This window comes from Myxocyprinus asiaticus, chromosome 18 (assembly GCF_019703515.2).
Source record: "Myxocyprinus asiaticus isolate MX2 ecotype Aquarium Trade chromosome 18, UBuf_Myxa_2, whole genome shotgun sequence".
Classification (NCBI taxonomy): Eukaryota; Metazoa; Chordata; class Actinopteri; order Cypriniformes; family Catostomidae; genus Myxocyprinus; species Myxocyprinus asiaticus.
The window spans coordinates 2223745-2249476 of record NC_059361.1 but is presented as its reverse complement, the minus strand read 5'-3'; positions in this window follow the sequence as shown (position 1 = coordinate 2249476).

Sequence of the window (25732 nt, the reverse complement as noted above, 5' to 3'; positions counted from 1 at the left end):
AGTAAAACCATAGTTAAACTATGGTATATGCATTAGTAAAACAATGATACCCACAAAATTATGATTTTTATCACCATTATTTATTTCTGTATTATCACTGTGATTTCACTATGAATATCAAGGTTAAAACATGGTTACTGTAGTAAAACCATGATACATTTATTGCAAGAGAACACAAAACTATTTCAGAATTTAATTTGGACATCCTCTTGCTGGCGTGAATTGAACATTTTTTACACTCATGTCAAACCATTTTTGTTGACTTCTTAAAGTGTTTGATTTACAAAAGAGCGTCATATGACAGTAAAAACATACGATGACAGTAAGTTCTCACTTTCTTCAAAATGCTATTGTGCTTGCTATATCAAAATGCATTTTGTGAATGTACTTCACTCATAAAAACGATTTCATTACTGTTCCACATTAATGTTCACAGCATTTACTAGCGAGTCTGGTGCCTTCCTTATATGGCTTTTTCATGGGAGAGGATTATGATAATTGTGAATGAACGTGCACACACCCTCTCTTTACGAATGTTTAGAATTCACTAACAAACACACGTTTTACTAACAAATCTGGGGAGTACGAAGCATTTGGGAAGGTCCATTTTATGTGCAAATTACTCCGAATTTATTCATATATTTACAAAAGTTTCATGAATGAGGCACATTGTTTCTATACTTATAATCAGCAACTTTAAATCAATAGTTTTATATTTTTCCATCATTTTTAGTACAATTACGTAATTCATAATGTTTAATGGGATTGTAGTTAATTCCCTCATTAAAGACGTTAAGTAAACAGTCTTGTACCTTTGTAATTGTAACAAGTTTGTAAGTGGGGAAAGGAGGAAGCAGGAGTCAGCTTCAGCGAACCACATGAGTTAATTTACACACTCTGGATGCAACTCAAACAAAAATAACACTTTTCAGCAGCCAACGTAAAACTGCTGCTTTTCAGCCAGACAGTGAAGCTTCCACAACACACACTGCACTCAGGTTCAGCTATCTCTCTCCTCGCTGGCATCTGGCTCGCTTTTAAATCCGTCTCCAACTCTCACTGCAATGACAAACAGCTGTTAGAGACAATCATTGCCAGATGATGATTCTTACCGTTCTCATCTGCTGATCTCGCTCTCCATTCACAAGCCAGTGCTCAACCACGCCCCCACCACCACAGTCATTATGTCTGATTTTCAAAGAGTTTTTTGCACTTTAAATCAAAGTGCTTAATTCTGTGATTCACCTCGGATCTGGTTGGTTTGGTTTATGGATTACAACTCTCCCTGTGGAAAAAATGACGTGGAAAAATACAAGAGAGCTGAAAAAGTGGATAGGCACTGTTGTTGCACTCTGTTAGAAAGGCCGTCCACATTTTGGCCATATAGTGCATACTGCAGCTTTCAAGGACTTTTTGTAGAGCAAATTGAAATTTGAACAGACTGTATGTGGTATATAAATCTAATGCTATACCTATTTCCCCTAGCTTCAAATCAACTATGACAAGAATATGGGTAATTTGATTGTTCACGTGCTGCAAGCAAGAAACCTCGCTCCTCGAGAGAACAACGGATACTCGGACCCTTTTGTTAAAGTTTATCTCTTGCCAGGGAGAGGGTGAGTATCTCTATGTACATGGCTGTGTTTGTGTAAGTGCGTTTGTGTGTGTGTGTGTGTGTGTGTGTGTGTGTGTGCAAGTGAAAGTGATTTCTTTTATCTTTGTCCTTGTCTGAATATATAAGTGTTGTAGTTGTGATTAATTTTATGTCTAATATTTGTTTGTTTGTTTCTCTTTAAGAGATTGTTCACCCAAACCCGTATGACTTTCTTTCATCTGTGGAACACAAAACAAGATGTTAAGCTGTCATCATTCATCATTCTCTCTAAGAGAGTTTTTATTTAAAACATTAAAGTCTCTATATACATACATAGGTCAGGCAAATGTGGTACCATTTGAAATCTTAGAAGCTCAACTTGCAGAGATAACCATTAATTTAGCATTTATTTTACTTAAAATAACAAAATAATATCTCAAAACATTTGCGTCACTAATTAGCGCCCCCTAGAGGTAATGGGGTAGAAATATTCATATGAAAATAAAAGTCCTTCACATAGCACATAAATGGACAAGTCATATATCAAATGAAAGCTCTCACTCTCAGGAATGTGACTTGACAGTTTATTTTGTTGCCTTAACACCACAGTTCGAAAGAGTTTCAAAAGAATCACAAAGTGAAATATGATTTCTATAAGTCATCAAATACAAACATCTCTTTTATGCTCTGATAACTGCTGCTGTAAGCCACAAATAGCTAAAAACTTTATATCAGCTTTTACCTTAGAGAGTTTTCTAAAACATGAGCCATTGTTTACTTGTCTGTGAACTTGCTTGTGTGAATAATCCAATGTTATATCTTAGATGTCCAGAACAAAATATGCAATCCAGAAGGAAAAGCATGCTAAACTAATCATCAGAAAATATGTTTACGACTATTGATGATAAAATGTTTTATGTCATCGCAAAGGGGAGGATCTCAGCTTTCTAATGACAGATTGAGCTGAAAATTAGACTGAATGTCTATGGACGAGCACATCTCAAATCAATCAAATCAAATCACTTTATTGTCACACAGCCATATACACAAGTGCAATGGTGTGTGAAATTCTTGGGTGCAGTTCCGATCAACATAGCAGTCGTGACAGTGATGAGACATATACCAATTTACAATAACATCAAATTAACACAACGCAATTTAAACATCTGTCATACATAATTAAACTCGACTTAAAACATCAAATTAACACAACACAATTTAAACATCTGTTATACATAAGTACACAACTTAAAACATCAAATTAACACAACACAATTTAAACATCTGTTATACACAATTACACTCAACAATATACAAATAATAACATACATTGCACAGTATACAATATGCTGTTTTTGTTTTTTTGTTTTTTGTTTTTACTATATAGATACTATATAGATACACATTATTCAATAAAAATTAAAATATATATGAAAAAAAGTATATATATAGAATGTACAGTATTGTACTGTATTGACATTCAGGCTGTCGGTTGATAGTCAGTTGTTAAGAGAGACATAATATAATGACAGTAATATAATTTATGACAGTCCGGTGTGAAATAAAAGAGTAATAAAGTGCAGGGCTGATGTATTTTGATCGTGGGAGATCAAGAGTTCAGAAGTCTGATTGCTTGGGGGAAGAAGCTATCATGGAGTCGGCTGGTGCGGGTCCTGATGCTGCGATACCGCCTACCTGATGTTAGCAGTGAGAACAGCCCATGGCTCGGGTGGCTGGAGTCTCTGATGATCCTCCGAGCTTTTTTCACACACCGCCTTGTATATATTTCCTGGAGGGAGGGAAGCTCACCTCCGATGATGTGTTTGGCAGTTCGCACCACCCTTTGCAGTGCTTTGCGGTTGTGGGCAGTGCTATTGCCGTACCAGGCGGAGATACAGCCAGTCAGGATGCTCTCCACAGTGCAGGTGTAGAACCGTGTGAGGATGTGGCGGTTCATTCCAAACTTCCTCAGCCGTCTCAGGAAGAAAAGGCGCTGATGAGCCTTCTTCACAACGACTTCAGTGTGGACGGACCATGTGAGTTCCTCAGTGATGTGGACACCCAGGAACTTGAAGCTGCTGACTCTCTCCACTGGTGCTCCATTGATGGTGATTGGACTGTGTTCTCTGTCTTTTCTCCTGAAGTCCACCACAAGCTCCTTTGTCTTACTGACGTTGAGGGAGAGGTTGTGCTCCTGACACCAGTGTGTCAGAGTGTGCACCTCCTCTCTGTAGGCTGTTTCATCATTGTCAGTGATCAGACCTACCACCGTCGTGTCATCAGCAAACTTAATGATGGCATTGGAGTTATGTGTTGCCACACAGTCATGTGTGTACAGGGAATACAGTAGTGGGCTGAGAACACAGCCCTGCGGGGCTCCAGTGTTGAGGGTCAGTGATGAGGAGATGTTGCTGCCTATTCTAACCACCTGGCGTCTGCTTGATAGGAAGTCCAGGATCCAGCTGCACAGCGAGCTGTTTAAGCCCAGAGCCCGGAGTTTCTCATCTAGCTTGGAGGGCACTATGGTGTTGAATGCTGAGCTGTAGTCTACAAACAGCATTCTCACATAAGTGTTCTTTTTTTCCAGGTGGGAGAGAGCAGTGTGTATTGTAGATGCAATGGCATCATCAGTGGAGCGGTTGTTACGGTAAGCAAACTGCAGCGGGTCAAGATTGAGTGGTAATACAGAGCAGATGTAATCTCTGATTAGTCTCTCAAAACATTTGCTGATGATGGGGGTCAGAGCAACAGGACGCCAGTCATTTAAACAAGTTATTTTCGATTGTTTTGGAACAGGCACAATGGTGGATGTTTTAAAGCATGTGGGGACTACAGACAGAGAGAGGGAAAGGTTGAAAATGTCCGTAAAAACACCAGCCAGCTGGTTCGCGCACGCTCTGATGACGCGGCCCGGAATGCCGTCTGGACCCGCGGCTTTGCGGATATTCACCCGTCGGAAGGATCGGGTTACATCCGCTACAGAGACGGAGAGTGAACTAACCTCTGTAGCTTCGGCCGTGAGAGCTCTCTCCGCGAGGGCGGTGTTATTTCCCTCGAAACGAGCATAAAAAGTATTTAGCTCATCCGGTAGAGAGGCAGCGGTGTTCATGGCGGAGTTTTTATTCCCTTTAAAGTCCGTGATGATGTTAATTCCCTGCCACATGCTTCTAGAGTTGGTGGTGTTAAACTGTCCTTCAATCTTACTCCTGTACTGGCGTTTTGCTGTTTTGATAGTTTTTCGGAGGGCATAACTGGCTTGTTTATGCTCCTCCGCGTTCCCGGAATTAAAAGCGGAGGTCCGCATATTAAGTGCTGCGCGAACATCGCTGTTGATCCACGGCTTCTGATTCGGATAGATTCGCACAGTTCTGGTCGGAATCACTTCCTCTACACACGTTCTGATGAAGCACATTACGCTATCAGCGTAAAGCTCGATGTCGTCATCAGAGGCGGACCGGAACATCTCCCAGTCCGTGCGATCAAAACAGTCTTGTAGCGTAGAGTCTGATTGGTCCGACCAGCACTGGATCGTTCTGAGGGTGGGTGCTTCCTGTTTCAGTTTCTGCCTGTAAGCGGGCAGAAGCAGAATGGAAGAGTGGTCCGATTTGCCAAATGGTGGGCGGGGGAGGGATTTGTAGCCATCCCGGAACGGAGAGTAGCAATGGTCCAAAACCCGGTCCCCTCGTGTGTTGAAACTAATGTGCTGGTGATATTTTGGTGCGACTGATTTTAAACTGGCTTTATTAAAGTCCCCGGTCACAATGAACGCGGCCTCAGGGTGCGCGGTTTCCTGCTCACTTATAATCCCATACAGTTCCTTGAGTGCCCGGTCTGTGTCGGCTTGTGGGGGAATGTACACAGCAGTGATAATGACCGCTGTGAATTCCCTCGGTAGCCAGAATGGTCGACACAGAAGCATAAGAAATTCCAGATCAGGAGAACAGAAAGACTTGATAGAATGTACGTTCCTCTGATCACACCAGGATTTGTTGATCATAAAACATACACCACCTCCTCTAGTTTTACCTGAGAGGTCTTTCGCTCTGTCCGCTCGGAGCATGGAGAACCCCGCGGGTTCAATGGCTGAGTCTGGAATCTCCGCAGACATCCAAGTTTCCGTAAGGCAGATAACGCAGCAGTCCCTCGTCTCTCGTTGGAAAGAGATCCGCGCTTTCAGCTCGCAGAGCTTGTTATCCAGAGACTGAACATTTGCCAGTAGAATAGTGGGTAGCGGGGGTCGATTTGCGCGGCGTCTTACTCTGATGAGAACGCCGGCTCTGTTTCCCCTTTTCCTCCTGCGTTTCCGCGGCCGTGCTGCCCAGACAAAGGGCTCCGCTTGCGTGTTTGTAAACAGCGGGTCGGCATTGAGGAATGTGAAGTCCGGTTTACGGTGTGAGATCGCTGAGCCAATGTCCAAAAGTGTTTGTCTGTCGTAGACAATAAGGCAGACAACATCCAAGACAAAAAACATAAGAATTGTAAACAAAACAAACAAACCATTGCTAAGTTGTGTCGGAGCTCGCAACGCAGCAGCCATACTCGGCGCCATCTTGAGTCCAATCCACAATCCACATCTGTGAGGGCTAAAATGTGTTAGAGCGCCACCTACATTTCAGATCTGTATAGTGTGATGGAATATGATGGAGAAAACATTATTTTTTCTAGTACTTTATGCCATCTAGTGGAATAAAATGAGACTTTTCAAAGTGTGGTGGATTGAACAGAACCAGAATTACATGTTTACAAATTTAGGACAGTTTTTTTTTTTTTTTTTTTTTTTTACTTTATCATAAGATTATAAACACATACAGTATTATTTATGAATAATTGGAGTCTTTTTTATTGAAAAAAATTGAGACCATTTTTTATGCATTTAATCCACAGTATGTGTGAATGGTGAGCTTTTAAATTTGAGTGTGAAAAATTGCTGACGGCAGCCCAAAAATGCACCAGATTATAAGGGTTTTTTAACTGCAACTGTTTTTTTTTTTTTCCATACATTAGTCATGTTTCCACCCAAGTTACGAATTTCACTTATGCACAAAAAATCAGAATATTGCAAAAACAATTCGTAAATGAACCAGCATTTCAATCCCATGTTTTTAAGAGGACAGAATCGTCCCTTCTGGAGAAATTGGCACTAAACTGAAATAAAAAAAAAGGACATTGAGGCCACTGTGGCTATTTTATTCAATATAATTAATTATTTGCGGTTTAAAGCGCACAGACAAAATGCTCAGACAAACTTTGTTTGGTAGTGTATATAATATCATAAACAATAACCAGAGCAACATTTCAGAGACTATGCCAAGATATTGTTATTATTCTCTATTATCTGGCTTGTTGATGCAGTCACATGACTTTTTTTGATGTGCATCTATACTACTATATAATTTCGATAGGAATATATTTGAAAAATGTGTTTCCATTGTAGTTTATGCGCATGTCTTATCGAAAAAAAATTCTTATCCACAACATTTGGATAAAAATACATGGTTGAAAATTAATAGTGAATAGTGACTGAGGCTGTCATTTCATGTTCCATGGAATAAAAGAAGTCATACAGGTTTGGAACAACATGAGGGTGAGTAAATGATAGCACAATTTTCATTTTGGGGTGAACTGTCCCTTTAAGTTTGATGTATTATTTGTCCCCTCCCACCTTTTCAAGATTTATTTTGGTCTTCCAAACACAATTTTGTTAGAGAATCACTTTTTGTCTGTAAGAGTATTACACGAGAGATAAGAGTACACCATTCATTCCTTAATGGGACTGAAATGCTAGACAGCTGAGTAAAAACGGTTACCCATAATAACATATTTCAAATGGGATAAATGCTCTCCTTACCTGTAGAAGGTTTCGCCTCTTTAGTACATCAGTGACTTATTGGAAAGCTGAAGTAAAAGTACCTCTTTAGAGAAGTTAATGTTTATTAGCTTAGCCTTCCACTCTTTACATTCTCCCCAGTAACCAAGCTCGATGTCTCGGACTGAAATCACTGGAGTGCGCAGATAGCACAATCAATATGGCTTCCACCAGTATAGGGTGTGTAATCCTATATCTGACATCTCCTAATGGCCATATCTGCTGTGTTTATGAGATTATTCTGTATTACACAGATTATCTTTTTTGTCTGGTGCTAAAAGCTCAAAAGCCACGACTCCACCCAGGCCTACGGATGGAAAATTCCCTTGAGTTTAGAATTGTATTTATTTATTTATTTATTTATTTTTAAGAGGTGTCTGTCTATGTTCGGAATAGCATACTATCATACTACCCTTACTATTGCTGTAATACTGTATAAAGTATGTAAACTGTGCAAAGTATGCAACATTTCTATATGTATACAATACTTTAATAAAGGACTGATGTTTGCGAAAATGTGCAGTATACAACAATTATTTGATCGTATTACCAAATTGTAAGACATTTTACACAAAATGTGATTAAAATGCAACATTTCTGTTTTTATTTCCAAGGTGATGTGATGAGGCCATGTGAAAACAATCCCACTGTTTTGTGAACTCAAAATTAAATAGTAGGCAATATCCAAAACATACTGGCAGTATTCTAAGTAGAAAGCTAGTATTCCATTACGAACACACCCTCTGTCTCCCCTCTCCTTGAATACTCTGACCGTTGTCTGTTTGTCTGTCTGCTTTGACTTTGCCTTCCATATAAATCTCTGGATTGGGTACAGCCAAGTCATGGTTGTCCAGAACGCAAGGTAGCATGGGGACTCTTTTTCTTTTCATTTTGCTTTGTTTCATTGGTGTGTTTGTGTATGTTTGTGTGTGTTTTGATTTTTTATATATATTTTTTTTCATTACACAGCTGTCATTTCTATGGTGAAATCTATTGCTTCATCTGTGATTTGTCTCAGATCTACCTCAAAGCAACATCTACCTCTGAAGTTTCCGTTGTCAGCCTGTGCTGCTGTTTGATATGAAATCAATACATTCTTGAAACTATCCTCTCACCCTGCTGAAAAAAGTGCCTAAACAAGCCTGAGCTGGTTTGCTGTTCTCCAAGTCTGGTCAGGCTGGTCTGTTGGCTGGTTTTTCAGGGGTTTTAGGCACTTTTTAGCTGGTCTAGTTAGGAGACTACCCTGCTGACCAGCAAAACCAGCTGAGCACCAGCTTGGCCATGCTAGTAGACCAGATAGACATGTTTGGCCTAAGATGGTATGCTGGTCTTGGCTGGTTTGAGCAATTTTTATCAGCAAGGCAAAGCCAGTAATTATTAAGGACTGTCGTGAAACGCCTTAAAATTCCTATCAGCACATTAAAGAGTCTAGTGCTAATCTACTCTTGGACTCATGTAAAACACTTCAACACTTCTATTGAGGTGAGAGAGGTGAGAAATTTAGAGAAACCTTCACAATTAAATGGTGTACTAAGTGATATTTTTATCAAATAGTATAGTACATTGTAGTACTGTATAGAATAGTATAGTATACTGTAGTAAAATATAGGGCAGTAAAGTATAGAATAGTTTAGTTTACTGTTGTGTGGTTTAATATACTGTAGAAGAGAGTAGAGCCTAAAAATTTAGAGAAACCTTCACAAGTGCTTTTTCGTCTATCAGTGTAGTATAGTTTAGAATAGTATGGTATGCTGTAGTGTAATATAATATAGAATAGTATAATATTATAAAGAGAGTAGAAATTCTGAGAAACATTTCCAATTTAAAGTGCACAAAGTAATTTTTCAACTATTAGTATAGTATAGAATAGTATAATAAACTGTAATATATAATATACTGTATACTGTATTATATACTTTCTATACTGTAGTATAGAAAAGTACACTATAGCATAGTAAACTGTTATGTAGTATAATATAGTATAGTGTATAGTGTAGTATAGCATAGCATAGGGACTGGAAATTCAGAGAAACCCTAACAATTTAAAGGTGCAATATTTTTTCATCAAATAGTATAGTACATTATTCCGTAGCATTGAATAGTATAGTTTTGTATAGTATAGTATAATGGAGTATAGTATAGTTGTATAGTATACTGCAGTGTAGTAGAATAAATAATAGTGTAAAGTATAGAGACTAGAAAGTCTGAGAGAACCCCTCAAACTGTTTAGTATAATATTCTGTAGCACTGAATAGTATAGTATAATATAGTATAGTACAGTATAGTATAGTATAGTATAGTATAGTATAGTATAGTATAGTATAGTATAGTAAAGTATAGAGACTAGAAATTCAGAGAAACTCTCAAAATTTTAAGGTGCACATAAGTATTTTTTCCATTCAAAAGTATAGTATAATATTCTGTAGCACTGAATAGTATAGTATAGTATAGTATAGTATAGAGACTAGAAATTCAGAGAAACCCTCCAAATGTTTAAGGTGCACATACATATTTTTCCCATCCAATAGTATAGTATAGTATAGTATAGTATAATATAGTATAGAGGCTAGAAACTCAGAGAAACCCTCAAAATTTTAAGATACACAAGTATTTTTTTCCATCCAATAGTAAAGTAGCATTGAATAGCATAGTATAGTATAGCATATTATAGTACAGTACAGTACAGTACAGAATAGCGTAGCGTAGCGTAGAATAGCATAGTATAGCATAGTATAGTATAGTACAGTACAGTATAGTATAGTATAGTATAGTAAAGTATAGAGAATAGAAATTCAGGGAAACCCTCAAAATTTTAAGGTGCACATAAGTATTTTTCCATCCAATAGTAAAATATAGTATTCTGTAGCATTGAATAGCATAGTATAGTATAGCATAGCATAGTACAGTAAAGCATAGCATAGTATAGCATATTATAGTATAGTATAGTATATTACAATACAGTATAGTATATTACAGTATAGTAAAGTATAGAGAATAGAAATTCAGAGAAACCCTCAAAATTTTAAGGTGCACATAAATATTTTTTTCCAGCCAATAGTAAAATATAGTATTCTGTAGCATTGAATAGCATAGTATAGTATAGCATAGCATAGCATAGTACAGTACAGTACAGTACAGTACAGAATAGCATAGCATAGCATAGTATAGCATAGCATAGCATAGTACAGTACAGTACAGCATAGTGTAGCATAGCATAGTATAGCATAGTATAGTATAGTACAGTACAGTATAGTATATTATAGTATAGTAAAGTATAGAGAATAGAAATTCAGAGAAACACTCAAAATTTTAAGGTGCACATAAGCATTTCTTCCATCCAATAGTAAAGTATTCTGTAGCATTGAATAGCATAGTATAGTATAGCTTAGCATAGCATAGCATAGCATAGCATAGTACAGTACAGTACAGAATAGCATAGCATAGTATAGCATAGCATAGCATAGTACAGTACAGTACAGCATAGTGTAGTGTAGCATTGTATAGCATAGTATAGTATAGTACCGTACAGTATAGTATATTATAGTATAGTAAAGTATAGAGAATAGAAATTCAGAGAAACCCTCAAAATTTTAAGGTGCACATAAGTATTTTTTCCATCCAATAGTAAAGTATAGTATTCTGTAGCACTGAATAGTATAGTATAGTATAGTTTAGCATAGCAGGATATGGAATTAGCCACCGCCACCCAACAAATGTGTGTATTTCATGCGCAGTGGCGGGTAACTGCTCATCTACCCGGCACTGTGGCGGGCGACCTGTAAGACATCTAAGAGTGAAATGAGTGAAATCAAAGTGACTGGTAAAATGGGCAATCAGCAGCCACTGTGGCTTTCATACCCTGGAATAGTATATTATAGTGTAGTACAGTAACTCACCTATTGTGGAATAAATTAATCAAGGGTAAGAAATACACCTGTGGAAGTTCTACAATAGCATCTAAACCGAAAACTTCATTAATATAAATCAATATTATCTCCAAACTATCCTCTCAAAGCCAGGAAATATTAAATACATTTGTGGAACTCTATCATTGTTTACCATAAAATTCACATCAGCTCATTCTTAGAGTCTAGCCCTACTATATGCTTGCAGATATTGCCCATAAACCCATGTAGAAGTAGGCATTTTCCCATACTTTACACTGTGATCTGATAATGGCATCATCATCATTGGTGGCATGGCCCATAGATGCATCGCTGTTGCCTTTTGTGAGGTCTTCCACTTTATGAAACTCTACTTTCGTCAAGTGTGCCTGAAAATATTCTACCTATTCATTTGAAATGCATCATCTAAGTGTATTGCTCCTTTTATCCTGTCTCAACATGATGACGGCACAGTGCTGAGAACAAGAGAAGGACTAAATATATCCAGAAGACGCAGAACCCAGAGTGGAACCAGACTGTCATTTATAAAAACATCCACCTGGAGCAGGTAAACATCACCATGTAAAATGAATGCAAATACACATCTAAATGTAATGATTTCAAACATCATGGTTACTGGTGTAACCTCCGTTCCCTGATGGAGGGAACGAGACATTGGTGTCGATGTAGTGACACTAGGGGTCACTCTTGGGAGCCCGAGACACCTCTGGTCTTTGATAAAAGGCCAATGAAAATTGGCGAGTGGTATTTGCATGCCACTCCCCCGAACATACGGGTATAAAAGGAGCTGGTATGCAACCACTCATTCAGGTTTTACGCTGAGGAGCCGATATAAGGTCCGGCCATTTCAGCGGGTAGTTCAGCGTTGTGGCAGGAGGGACCAACGTCTCATTCCCTCCATCAGGGAACGGAGGTTACACCAGTAACCATGACGTTCCCTATCTGTCACTCACTCGACGTTGGTGTCGATGTAGTGACACTAGGGGTCCCTATACAAAACGCCACAAGGCTGAACTGTGTTACGTGAACTGGCGGTGTGTGGTGGGCAGACTTGCTGTGTGCCTCATAGCCAGCACACCAGGTTGACATGTAACCTCCCCCAACACAGTTATGAGTGTCGAACGGCCCTTTTTGGGGACAAGTCGACTACCCAAAGATAGAGACAGGCTTAACCCAGTCGTGGCCTCTTTTCCCCTTCTCTTTTTCCACTCCCTAAAAAAGAAGGGGGATTATGCGACTGGGCCGCCAGGTCTAGTCGGGGGGTGTCCCTCCCAAGGGGAGGACACCGCGGAGACCACACCTCACCCCAGAGAGGGGGGGTATTTAAGTGGAAAAATATGTCACATGGTCTTTCCAACCATGTGGAGAGCCTTCAAGGTAGATCCTGCCCAATGGGGGAGGAGGTACTACAACATGGAGACTGGGGCAGAGGGGCTCTGCCCAAGGAAGACGCAGTTTGCCAGCAGGGAAACGAATTAGCGGAAGTTATAGATCGCATGGGGTTAGCCTTACAGGGAACCGCCACATGCAGAGCACCTACCCCAGAACCGGGCTCTTAGTTAGCACGTGTACTGGGCCGGCAGTGAGTCTCTCCGAAAACTCGACTGCCACAGGGCTCGGAGGAAGTCAAACAGGGAACAACTTTTGTGAACACTACTGGGAATTAACAGCGCACGTCTTCAGCTCAAAAGGAGGTGGAAGGCGCTATGTGCAAGCGATACACCCGGCCGGCTATCCCGGGCTTATCCGCTGAGGTTGCGTGCCACTACCTGGGACGAAACCGGTTCCACCCAGAGGTTGTAGAACCTTGCAAAGGTGTTGGGTGTTGCCCAGCCCGCTGCTCTACAAATGTCTGTTAAAGAGGCACCTCTGGCCAGGCCCCAAGAAGCCGCTACACCACTGGTAGAATGGGCTCGTAGCCCTACCGGGGGCGGAATGTCTTGGGCGAGATATGCCATAGATATGGCATCAACAAGCCAGTGGGCGATCCTCTGCTTGGAGACAGCGCTTCCTTTCCGCTGTGCACCAAAGCAGACAAAGAGCTGCTCAGAGAGTCTAAAGCTCTGCGTACGATCCAAATAGATGCGCAAAGCGCGCACCGGACACAGCAACGCCAGGGCTGGGTCTGCCTCCTCCTGGGGAAGTGCTTGCAGGTTCACCACCTGGTCCCTAAAAGGAGTGGTGGGAACCTTGGGCACATAGCCCGGTCGGGGTCTCAGGATCACGTGAGAATAGCCCGGACCGAACTCCAGGCACGTTTCGCTGACAGAGAATGCTTGCAGGTCACCTACCCTCTTGATGGAAGTGAGCGCAGTCAGGAGGGCAGTCTTCAGGGAGAGTGCCTTAAGCTCGACTGACTGCAAAGGCTCAAAGAGGGCTCTCTGTAGGCCCTGAAGAACTACGGAGAGATCCCATGAAGGAAAGAGGGGCGGTCTGATGGGATTCAGCCTCCTAGCGCCTCTTAGGAACCTGATGATCAGGTCGTGCTTCCCTAAGGACTTACCGTCAACAACGTCGTGGTTTGCTTCTATGGCAGCAATGTACACCTTCAAGGTGGAAGGGGACAGCCTCCCTTCCAACCTCTCCTGCAGGAAGGAAAGCACTGATCCGACTGCGCATCTCTGGGGGTCTTCGTGTCGAGAAGAACACCACTTAGCGAACAGACGCCACTTCAAGGCATACAGGCGCCTCGTAGAGGGGGCCCTAGCCTAAGTGATCGTGTCTACCACCGCGGGTGGTAGGCCACCTAGGTCTTCCGCATCCCGTCCAGGGACCAGACATGGAGATTCCAGAGGTCTGGGCACGGGTGCCAGAGGGTGCCCCGTCCCTGAGAAAGAAGGCCCTTCCTCAGGGGAATTTGCCAGGAGGGAGCTGTCGCAAGGAGCGTGAGGTCCGAGAACCATGTCTGGGTGGGCCAGTAGGGTGCTACCAGGACGACCTGCTCCTCGTCCTCCCTGACCTTGCACAGAGTCTGTGCAAGTAGGCTCACTGGGGGAAACGCGTATTTGCGAATGCCAGGGGGCCAGCTGTGTGCCAGCGCATCTATGCCGAGGGGAGCCTCGGTGAGGGCGTACCAGAGCGGGCAGTGGGAGGATTCTTGGGAGGCGAACAGGTCCACCTGTGCCTGACCGAATTGACTCCAAATCAGCTGGACCACGTGGGGGTGGAGTCTCCACTCTGTAGCTGTAGCGTTGAGGTTGCCCGGGATATGAGTGGCTCGCAGCGACTTGAGGTGCTGCTGACTCCAGGGGAGGAGACGGCGGGCGAGTTGTGACATACAGCGGGAGCGCAGACCGCCTTGGCGGTTGACATATGCTACCGCTGCTGTGCTGTCTGTCCGAACTAGCATGTGCTTGCCCTGGATCAACGGCCGGAACCTCCGCAGGGCGAGCAGAATTGCCAGTAACTCGAGGCAGTTGATGTGCCAACGCAGCCGCGGACCCGTCCAGAGGCTGGTGGCTGTGTGCCCGTTGCAAACAGTGCCCCAGCCCATTTTGGAGGCGTCTGTCGTGACCACGAAGCGCCTGGAGACCAGTTCTAGGGGAACACCTGCTCGTAGAAACGAGAGGTCGGTCCAAGGGCTGAAAAGACGGTGACAGACCGACGTAATGGCCACGCAGTGTGTCCCGTGGCGCCATGCCCGTCTCGGGACTCGAGTCTGGAGCCAGTGCTGAAGCGACCTCATATGCATCAACCCGAGCGGGGTGGCCACCGCCGAGGATGCCATATGCCCCAGGAGCCTCTGAAAAAGTTTCGCCTTCAAACGCCTTCAAACAGGTCAGCACCAACTAGGCGTGCTCGTTCGCAAGGTGTGCCGTCAAGGAGACTGAGTCCAACTCCAAACCGAGAAAAGAGATGCTCTGAACCGGGAGGAGCTTGCTCTTTTCCCAGTTGACCCAAAGCCCTAGTCGGCTGAGGTGCGAGAGCACCAGGTCCCTGTGTGCACATAACACGTCTCGAGAGTGAGCTAAGATTAGCCAGTCATCGAAATAGTTGAGAATGCGAATGCCCACCTCCCTTAACGGGGCAAGGGCAGCCTCTGCAATCTTCGTAAAGATGTGAGGAGACAGGGACAGGCTGAAAGGGAGGACTTGTACTGATACGCCTGACCCTCGAACGCGAACCACAGGAAGGGTCTGTGTCGAGGAAGGATCGAGACGTGAAAGTACGCGTCCTTCAGGTCTACCGCCGCGAACCAATCTTGATGCCGGACGCTCGCTAAAATGCGTCTTTGCGTCAGCATCTTGAACGGGAGTCTGTATAAAGCCCGGTTCAATACTCGCAGGTCCAAGATTGGCCGCAACCCACCGCCTTTCTTTGGTACGATGAAGTAGGGGCTGTAAAACCCTTTCTTCATCTCGGCTGGAGGGACAGGTTCTATCGCGCCCTTCCATAGGAGGGTAGCGATTTCCGCACACAGAGTAACAGCATTGATCGCTTCCTTACGAAAGCAAGCCGCGACCGCAACGTTGCCATGGTCATGTTCTCACAGTGAGAACATGAACCATTCATAAATGCTGCCTCCGTGTGGGTCGCGCCCAGACACGAAAGACAGCGATCATGACCATCCAAAGTTGAGAGAAAACGACCGCAACCAGGAATAACACACGAACAGAAAGGCATCTTTAGAAAGACGCGTCTTTAAAAAGACGTTCCGTATGTGCGCTCTTTTAGAGAAATATACTCTTTTAGAGGGGAAAAACGCTCTTTTAGAAAATATACTCTCTAGTTTTTCTGCCGAAGCGCCCAGGGGCGTTCTCTGCAGTGCACCAGTGCAGAGGAGGGAGAAGCCGCTGAAATGCGCCGTCAGATCCAGCAGAGGTGAATGAACAGTGCTATTCAGCTCAATGAGCATGACCGTTCGGCTCCAAAGAGAAAATCTGAATGAGTGGTTGCATACCAGCTCCTTTTATACCCGTATGTTCGGGGGAGTGGCATGCAAATACCACTCGCCAATTTTCATTGGCCTTTTATCAAAGACCAGAGGTGTCTCGGGCTCCCAAGAGTGACCCCTAGTGTCACTACATCAACACCAACGTCAAGTGAGTGACAGATAGGGAACTACATCCACTTGCTCTTCCTTTGCAAGCAAAACTACATTTAATTGATAATATTATATAGATTTACTGTTTAAAAATATATATAATAATAATATATATACACTAATGGTCAGATTAATAGCTATATATTCAGGCTTTATATACTGTATTTATTTAATATTTTCAGACCACAAGCTTTGTTTCAAATGAATGAAGGAATTTTATGCTGTGCTTATCTCTTCATATACGTACAATATCTAAATGAAGAATTGCATTCTCTCTTTTATACTGATATATATATATTTTTCAGAAATGCTTCCTATTTGTTCTGACACTCCTTCATGTAGAATTCATCTTTCATCACTCTCTCCCCTCTCTCTACCTCTCTATGTATATATACTGTATATATTGCAATAATCTAAGGAATATGGAACTTTTTACATGTAATTAAAGTAGTGTAAAACACAAGGGAAGTTACATCATAGACTTATCTCTCTATGTGTCCCATTTTTTCATCCAAACTTATTCCCTGTTTGAAATTTCTGAAAACTGACCCAGTTTTGGTTTATTCCTAGGCTGTTTACTAAGTCAGATATTGCAGATTCAAAGATGTTTATGCCTTGATGAATTACGTCTCTGTAATGTGTCTGTGTGTGTGTGTTCTGCTCAGCTGAAGAAGAAAACTCTGGAGGTGACTGTGTGGGATTATGACAGATATTCCTCAAATGATTTTCTGGGAGAAGTGAGTGTTACTAGATAATTTGATGTGTCATTCAATGTGCTTTAAACACTTCTTTATGGCAGCAATAAACATTGTGTGCATAATAAGACTGAAAGAATCAGAAATAATTGAGTAAAGCTCATAAAAATAAATGTACATCATTTTTATTCACAACAAAGCACATTTTCCAAGTGTCTGGATCTTTTCCTTTTAAAAAATTCCCTTTAAAGTATTTTCTCATTTTTGCAATCAGCATTCTCACTAGGTTAATTAAGGTAAACTCTCACTAAAATAAATACTGGTAGAATTATTATTATTATTATTATTTTTTTTTAATTAAAATTAACAAATTTTAAAGGCAGGACAAAGAAATTTGACATGGAAATTCCTTAGACGTAAATCAATGTATGTTACCATTTTGTCTTCCCTTCCAGAGGCTATTGGTACAATTTTATATTTATATGATTTTTTTTGTGTTAGTATATCTTTATTACTCATCTGAGTATTATTCTTTGGTGGATGAGAACGGAAATGCATTTCTTTGAATTCAAAAGACTAAATATATAAAATATTATTAAGTTCACATTGTTTTAAAATATAAGTTGTTTGTACATATTGCAGGTGCTCATTGACCTCTCAAACACGGCCCAACTGGATAACACGCCTCGCTGGCACCCCCTAAAGGAGCAAAGTGAGAGCATCCACCATGGAAGAGGCCTCCCTACACAGGGGCCAGGTGGCTCTGGGGGCCTCGGAGGGCAGGGCGGTCCTGGAGGTCACGGGAGCCTAGGAGGACAGGGAGGTTCTGGAGGTCAGGGAGGGCAACCGGGGAACCAGCAGTCTCCCAAAACCTCTGTCATCAAGAGCCGAAGTCACGGCATCTTCCCTGACCCCGCTAAAGGTAAAAAAAAAAAGGCAGGAAGCACACAAGTGTCAGCCTCCGTTGGCACACCCACAGATCAGCTCACAGTCGTTTCATTGTCCATCGGATGCAAAAAAATGACAATAATTTTCTCGGTCTGGCAAGCTCTAATCTGACTAGCTGGACTTATGGCCTTTATTATTGAATTTGTAATGATGAAATGTCAATTGAAATATTCACAGTTTAAATATACAGCCATATGAAATTGCATCCCCAACAAATGCAAGCAATGTTAATGAAATGCATTTATTTTTTAATTAGTGCAATTCAGCATGCATCATTAAAATACTTCCACAGTTGTGTTAACAAGGTACCCAGTTAATAATGCTTTTGAGGTAGAAATAATCACTAGATTTTCTGGATAAGTGTGAGACTTCCTGCCTGAAATTTTGGTCCAGTCCGGCCCTACTTGATGCTGATAGTTAAAGAGACTAATTTAGTACCGTTTTATCAGTGAATGTTTAAGAGACATGTAATGTTTATTTGTGCAACTAAATAATACAAACCGGGCCATTTATGTTTACAGACACACAGGTACCCACAATAGAAAAGTCCCACAGCAGTCCCGGCAGCTCGAAATCTTCTTCTGAGGGTCACCTGCGCTCCCACGGGCCCTCGCGCAGTCAGAGCAAGGGCAGCGTCACCCAAGCACACCTGGAGGAAGCCGGGAACGCCATTGCTGCGGCCGAGGCTGCGGTTCAACAGGCCCGACTGCAGCCAAGTAACCGTTACTACTTCACATGAGCTCACAGCAGTTCTCTCTCTCCTTCTGTCTGTCCATCTGTCTTTGCGTTGTTGCACTCTTCTTTTCCATTCCCTCGCGTCCACTCCTTTCTGACACGTCATTTTGTTTTGTTTCCATCATTTTTCTGTTAATAAACAAAAGCCAGATTTAGATTTCCAGCGCAACCTTCACTTAGGCAAAATGATCAAAAAATTGAAAATATCTTATGGGAATTTTACACCCTTTAAAGTGCTTTTTAAACCTCCCAGTGTTTAAATGACGTTGACTCTAGTGCATTTTTATTATTGAAACTTACTGGCATGTTGAGTGGCAAAAACGGACATTTTTCAACTTAAAGTTGCACTATTAAATATAACACAATCCTGCCTTGAGCTGCAGTAAAACCTTGGACAGGAATTAAAGCTTTAGACCCACTTTATATTAGGTGTCTTTAATTACTATGTACTTAAGTATTTGATACATTGTGCTTATTATGTACATTTGTGTTGTTGCATTATACGTACGTTTAAAGTACATGCATCTGTAGTTACAATGTTAACCTTACCCCTAACCCTAACCTTAAACCTAACCCTTTCCCAACCCTAACCCCTAATCCTGAACCTACCCATACCTCAACTTCAGTAGCAGAAAATGTGATAATTTTGCAGAACAACAGGTAGATACAAAATAATTACATTGTATCGAATGCATTTTAATGTTTATACATAGTAGTTAAAGACACCTAATATAAAGTGCAATCAAGATTTTATTTCAAAGATAAAATTTAATGTCACAGACACACAGCAAAGATTAATACTGCAGTGGAAGGTGGCATTTGTTGCATGAAAAAAAATCACTCTAAGTACTTCACGTAGACTGAATTTCCCACTTAAAGTGCATTTACCTACAGTACCACCATAGAAACACTAGATGATAAATTGTAGTTTAAAGGGATAGTTCAAGTAAAAGGAAAGTTCAGTCATCATTAACTCAAACTAAAGGAGATGTTTGGCAAAGCATTAACCTCAGTCACCATTCACTTTCATTGTACGTAATACAGATGCTATGAATGGGAATGGTGACTGAGGCTAATGTCATACATGTTTAGAACAACATGAGGGTGATTTAAATGATGACAGAACTTTAATTTCAATGTCTTTGTTTTCAAAACATCGGCCAGAAATAGCACACACACACACACACACACACACACACACAGAGCATGAGACACCCCTCTGTTGCGTCATTCCCCTTTTGCCAGTAAAACACCAGGCTCTTACCCCCAGATCAAACCCATATCTCTGTCCGCATGACTGTGATGTGTAAAAATCATGAGCTGGTTTCATGTGAGGGCGATGTGTGGATGAATCCGTGTAGAGACAGCCCCATCTAAAGGCAGAACTGATCATACAGCATCTTCAAGGCAATGAAAGCAAAGTATCGAGATGACCATCATGGAGGAATCTCTGCTAGAGGAGGTGAGAGACACATGACTCCTCCCCCTCTCTCTAAACATAGGGACAAAAACAGCACCATAAACATCCTTTAACTCATGAAAGCACAATAAATGCAAATGAGTGAATCTAAAACCAAAACAAATTTGCAACAACAAAATTTTTTTCTTTTTTTTTCGTGCATTACTTTTCATTTCACTGTGGTCTCTTTAAGTTCTTCTCTTGCTTATCTTTCTTGTAACTTCATGTGTAAAGTGTACACCCATTCCTTTTACCCACAGAAATTGTGTATGTTAAAGTATGGAGCCCCTTAGAGGACTTGCAATAGTTTTGCATTCCCTCACAATAAATTTTAGCGTGCCCTCGCAATAAGTTTTGCATTCCCTCGCAATTAGTTTTGCATTCCCTCGCAATTAGTTTTGCGTTCCTCGCAATAAGTTTTGCATTCCCTCTCAATTAGTTTTGCGGGCCCTCGCAATTAGTTTTGCATTCCCTCGCAATTAGTTTTGCGTTCCCTCTCAATTCGTTTTGGGTGCCCTCGCAATTAGTTTTGAGTTCCCTCGCAATTAGTTTTTGGTTCCCTCGCAATTAGTTTTGGGTGCCCTCACAATAAATTTTAGTGTGCCCTTGCAATAAGTTTTGCATTCCCTCGCAATTAGTTTTGCATTCCCTCGCAATTAGTTTTGCGTTCCCTCTCAATTCGTTTTGGGTGCCCTCGCAATTCGTTTTGAGTTCCCTCGCAATTAGTTTTTGGTTCCCTCGCAATTAGTTTTGGGTGCCCTCACAATAAATTTTAGTGTGCCCTTGCAATAAGTTTTGCATTCCCTCTCAATTAGTTTTGCGGGCCCTCGCAATTAGTTTTGCATTCCCTCGCAATTATTTTTGCGTTCCCTCGCAATAAGTTTTGCGTGCCTTCGTAATTAGTTTCGCGTTCCCTCACAATTAGTTTTGCATTCCCTTGCAATAGATTTGTGTGCCCTTGTAATTAGTTTTGCGTTCCCTCGTAATAGTTTTGCGTTCCCTCACAATTAGTTTTGCATTCCCTTGCAATAGTTTTGCATGCCTTCGTAATTAGTTTTGCTTGCCTTCGTAATTAGTTTTGCGTGCCCTCACAATTAGTTTTGCGTGCCCTCACAATTAGTTTTGCGTTCCCTCTCAATTAGTTTTGCGTTCCCTCCCAATTAGTTTTGCGTTCCCTCGCAATTAGTTTTGCGTTCCCTCGCAATTAGTTTTGCGTGCCCTCACAATTAGTTTTGCGTGCCCTCGCAATTAGTTTTGCGTGCCCTCACAATTAGTTTTGCGTTCCCTCCCAATTAGTTTTGCGTTCCCTCGCAATTAGTTTTGCGTTCCCTCGCAATTAGTTTTGCATTCCCTCGCAATTAGTTTTGCGTGCCCTCGCAATTAGTTTTGCGTTCCCTCACAATTAGTTTTGCGTGCCCTTGCAGTTAGTTTTGTGTGCCTTCGCAATTAGTTTGGCATTCCCTCAGAATAAATTTACAATGGTTTTACTAAAATAACCATATTTTAACCTTGATATTCATAGAAAACCATAGCACTACTACAGGAAAACAAAAACTATGGTAATAAAAATCATAATTTGTGGTTATTTTGATTTTACTACAAATATCATGGTATTTGGAGTAAAACTATGGTAACCACATGATTAACCATGATTTATCTACAGCAAAACCATGGTTACTATATGGATACTGTATACTGTATTAAAACCATGGTTTCCGCCATAAAAACATGGTTACTTAACTCACTTCTCATAGTTACTACAATATTATTATTTTAAAACCATGGTTTCCGTAAAAAAAAAAAAAAAAAAAAAAAAATAAGGCTGTTAGCCTACAACAATCATATGTTGAAATTAACATTAACCAAGATTAATAAATGTTGTAAAAGTATTTATTGTTAGTTCCTGTTAACTAATGTTGTTAACTAATGTTAACAAATGTAACCTTATTTTAAAGTGTTACCACAATATTACTATAGTAAAAGCAAAGTTAAACAATGGTATTTGCATAGTAAAACCAAAATACCCACAAAATTATGATTTTTATTACCATAGTTTTTGATTTCCTGTGTTATCACTATGGTTTCACTATGAATATCATGGTTAAACTATGGTTACTCTAGTAAAACCATAGAACATTTATTGCGAGGGCATGCAAAACTATTTCAGAAAAAATAAAATGAAAAATAATTCCCGCCCTGTCCTCTAAGGGGCTCCGTATTAAAAAGATAGTTCGCCCTAAATGAAAATTCTGTCATCGTTTACTCACCCTCATGTTGCTCCAAACCTGTAGGACTTTCAGTCTTCTGTGGAATATTTTTATTTAAAAGATGTTTGGTAGAATGTTATGAACTGACAGCCTTGAATTTTTATTATTGGGTGAACTATCTCTTTAATTTTAATAGCATAAATAATGAGCCCCTTGTTAAATATAGCTTATGTTTAATTGTTTAATTGCTTCTATTCCTGTGTGTGTGTGTGTGTGTGTGTGTGTGTGTGTGTGTGTGTACAGATAAAACAAGCCACAGAATGGTTGATGGTGATGGATACACACTGGATAGTGAAGATGGCATGGGCACTAATGCCCTGGACAGTGCCATCTTTCAGGTTCCTCAGTTGTAAGTATTGGATGGCATTGGACAATAACCCGCTTGGATCATTAAAGGGATAGTTCACCCAAAAATGAAAATTCTCTCATTATTTACTCACCCTCATGCCATCCCAGATGTGTATGACTTTATTTCTTCAGCAGAACAAAAATAAAGATTTGTAGAAGTGAATGGTGACCAGAACTTTGAAGCTCCAAAAATCACATAAATCATCATAAAAGTAATCAGTAAGACTCCAGTGGTTTAATCCATGTCTTTTTAAGCGATATGATAGGTGTGGGTGAGAAACAGATCAATGTTTAAGTCCTTTTTTACTATAGACCTTATTCACAGCAGCCCCATCTTTGATTTTTAATAGGAATGACAACGGGGCTGTGATAGACGTACAGTCATTTCAATGGGCGATACTGCAGGTTAAAGTGTTTTTGAATCATTCCGCGGACAAAACATTGAAAAAAACATCTTTCCAAAAACATTCAGTAGACAAAAAACTTCAGACAAAGTTATGGAAAACCAGATGTGATCTAGGAGCTTTTTACAGCTTTATACTGTGCGTGCCACTGAAGAGATGTATGGAGTGGTGGTGGCGTAGTGGGCTAAAGCACATAACTGGTAATCAGAAGGTTGCTGGTTCGATCCCCACAGCCACCACCACTGTGTCCTTGAGCATGGCACTTAACTCCAGGTTGCTTTGGGGGAATTATCCCTGTAATAAGTGCACTGTAAGTCACTTTGGATTAAAGCTTCTGCCAAATGCATAAATGTAAATGTAAGTCTATCCCTCACAGCCTCGTTGTCATTCCCATTAGAAATCAAAGATGGTGCTACCATGAATAAGGTCATGAGCACTCACACAAGTTCTTCTTCTGTTTTTTTGCCGATTCACATTCCTTGTGCATATCGCTACCTACTGGGCAGGGAGGAGAAAGAGAAAAAAAGGGAGGGATAAAGCAAAGGAAAATAATAAATAAATCATATTTTCACAACAGTCCAATAGGTGGCGATATGCACGAAGAATGCAAATTGGCAAAAAGCACAAGAAGAACTCTGTCCTCTCGTGGAGGGCTATGTGAAAGTACGTTTATCGTAGAAAGAAAAGGACTTAAATATTGATCTGTTTCTCAACCACACTTATAATATCATTTCTGAAAACACGTATTTAACCACTGGAGTCTTATTGATTAATTGTATGCTTTTTGGAGCTTCAAAGGTCTGGTCACCATTCACTTTCATTGTATGGAACTGCAGTGCTGAAATATTCTTCTACAAATCTTCATTTGTGTTCTGCAGAAGAAAGAAAGTCATATACATCTGGGATGGCATGAGGGTGAGTAAATGATGAGAGAAGTTTCATTTTTGGGTGAACTATCCCTTTAAAAGAAATCTTTATAAATTGAAAACTCATTTAATAGTGCCGATTTTGTGTATATCTCATTAAATTGGATTATTACACGGTTATATGGAAAACATCATTCTGATTGGTCAGTTGTAGTATTTTTTTATGATCGCTAAACTGTATAATTTACTGTTTTTCCTGGCAAACCGAATTCCTGTATACTGTAGCTGTGCTAGTTTCATGTCTCTCTCTCTATATATTTTATATATATATATGAATTAGAATCATATTGGCCATTTACATGGTCGACATCAGATCTCATGTATCAAAGTAACACATTTTGTTTTACTTCTCTCACCTTTCAATTTCCTTTTTAATCAGGAAAAACATTCCTAATGGAACAGATAAAAGCAGAGGATTTGAATCTCTCAACCTGTCTGACTCGGATGGTAAGAATCCATTTTTCAATGCCATCATCGCCACAAACGGAATATTATTCAACATGTTTCTGCACTCATAGCATTGAACTTCATGAGAACTAGATCAAACAGCAAACCGTGAGTCATAACTGCATTATACAGTACCACTCTAGAAAAATGTCCAGAATTTTACTAGATTTAATAGTAAGTTCTTATAATAAAATACTGTATTCAAACTGTTACTGTAAAATGTAGGTTAGGTCATTTTTTTGTCAAAAAAATCGTAAACTAAACCTTTGCATGGAACTATACAATACAACTATACAATAGTGACAATTAACAAACATTGTTGATAAAAATATACAGTTGATGAACACAGAACTGCTACATTACAGTCATGGTCAATGGCCATGGTCATTGTGAAGTCACAGTATACAGCTGTCTTTTAATGGCATTCAATTGTAGGATGACTACTGTAAAATATACAGTAAATGTCTGGCAACTAGTAGCCTGCAAACTACTGTAAACTCACACTAATTTTTTTACAGTGTACAGAGGAGTCAGTGTAGGTCATGTTCACCCCTGAGGTTGAATTAATACACATATTAGACAGAAAAAGAGCAGTCCTGCTATACACCTGACACTGTCATACACGACTGACAAATTCATCACAGAGGGGGTGTTTGTGACAGACATCAGCACAACAAAACATATAAGCATGACATTTTTTTTAAAGTGTTTTGCATGGATTTTATTTTCCGTTTATCTTTGTAAAACATTATTTTTTTACTGTTTGCAAGTGGTGTTTTTATTGTATTCAAGTAAATTGCTCCAAATTATATTTAACATGCAGTTTAAAAAAAAAAAAAATTCTAATATTGTGTTTGTATAGTATTTTGAAAGCAGTTTATTTTCTCTTTGCGTAGTGATACAATGTAATTGTTAACATAGTGTAAACACTGTCATACACTGCAATCTGTCCACTAGAGGTCGCCATTTCCACAATTATTTCTTTGGGAACACTGCAAATCAAATCAAATCACTTTATTGTCACACAGCCATATACACAAGTGCAATGGTGTGTGAAATTCTTGGGTGCAGTTCCAATCAACATAGCAGTCGTG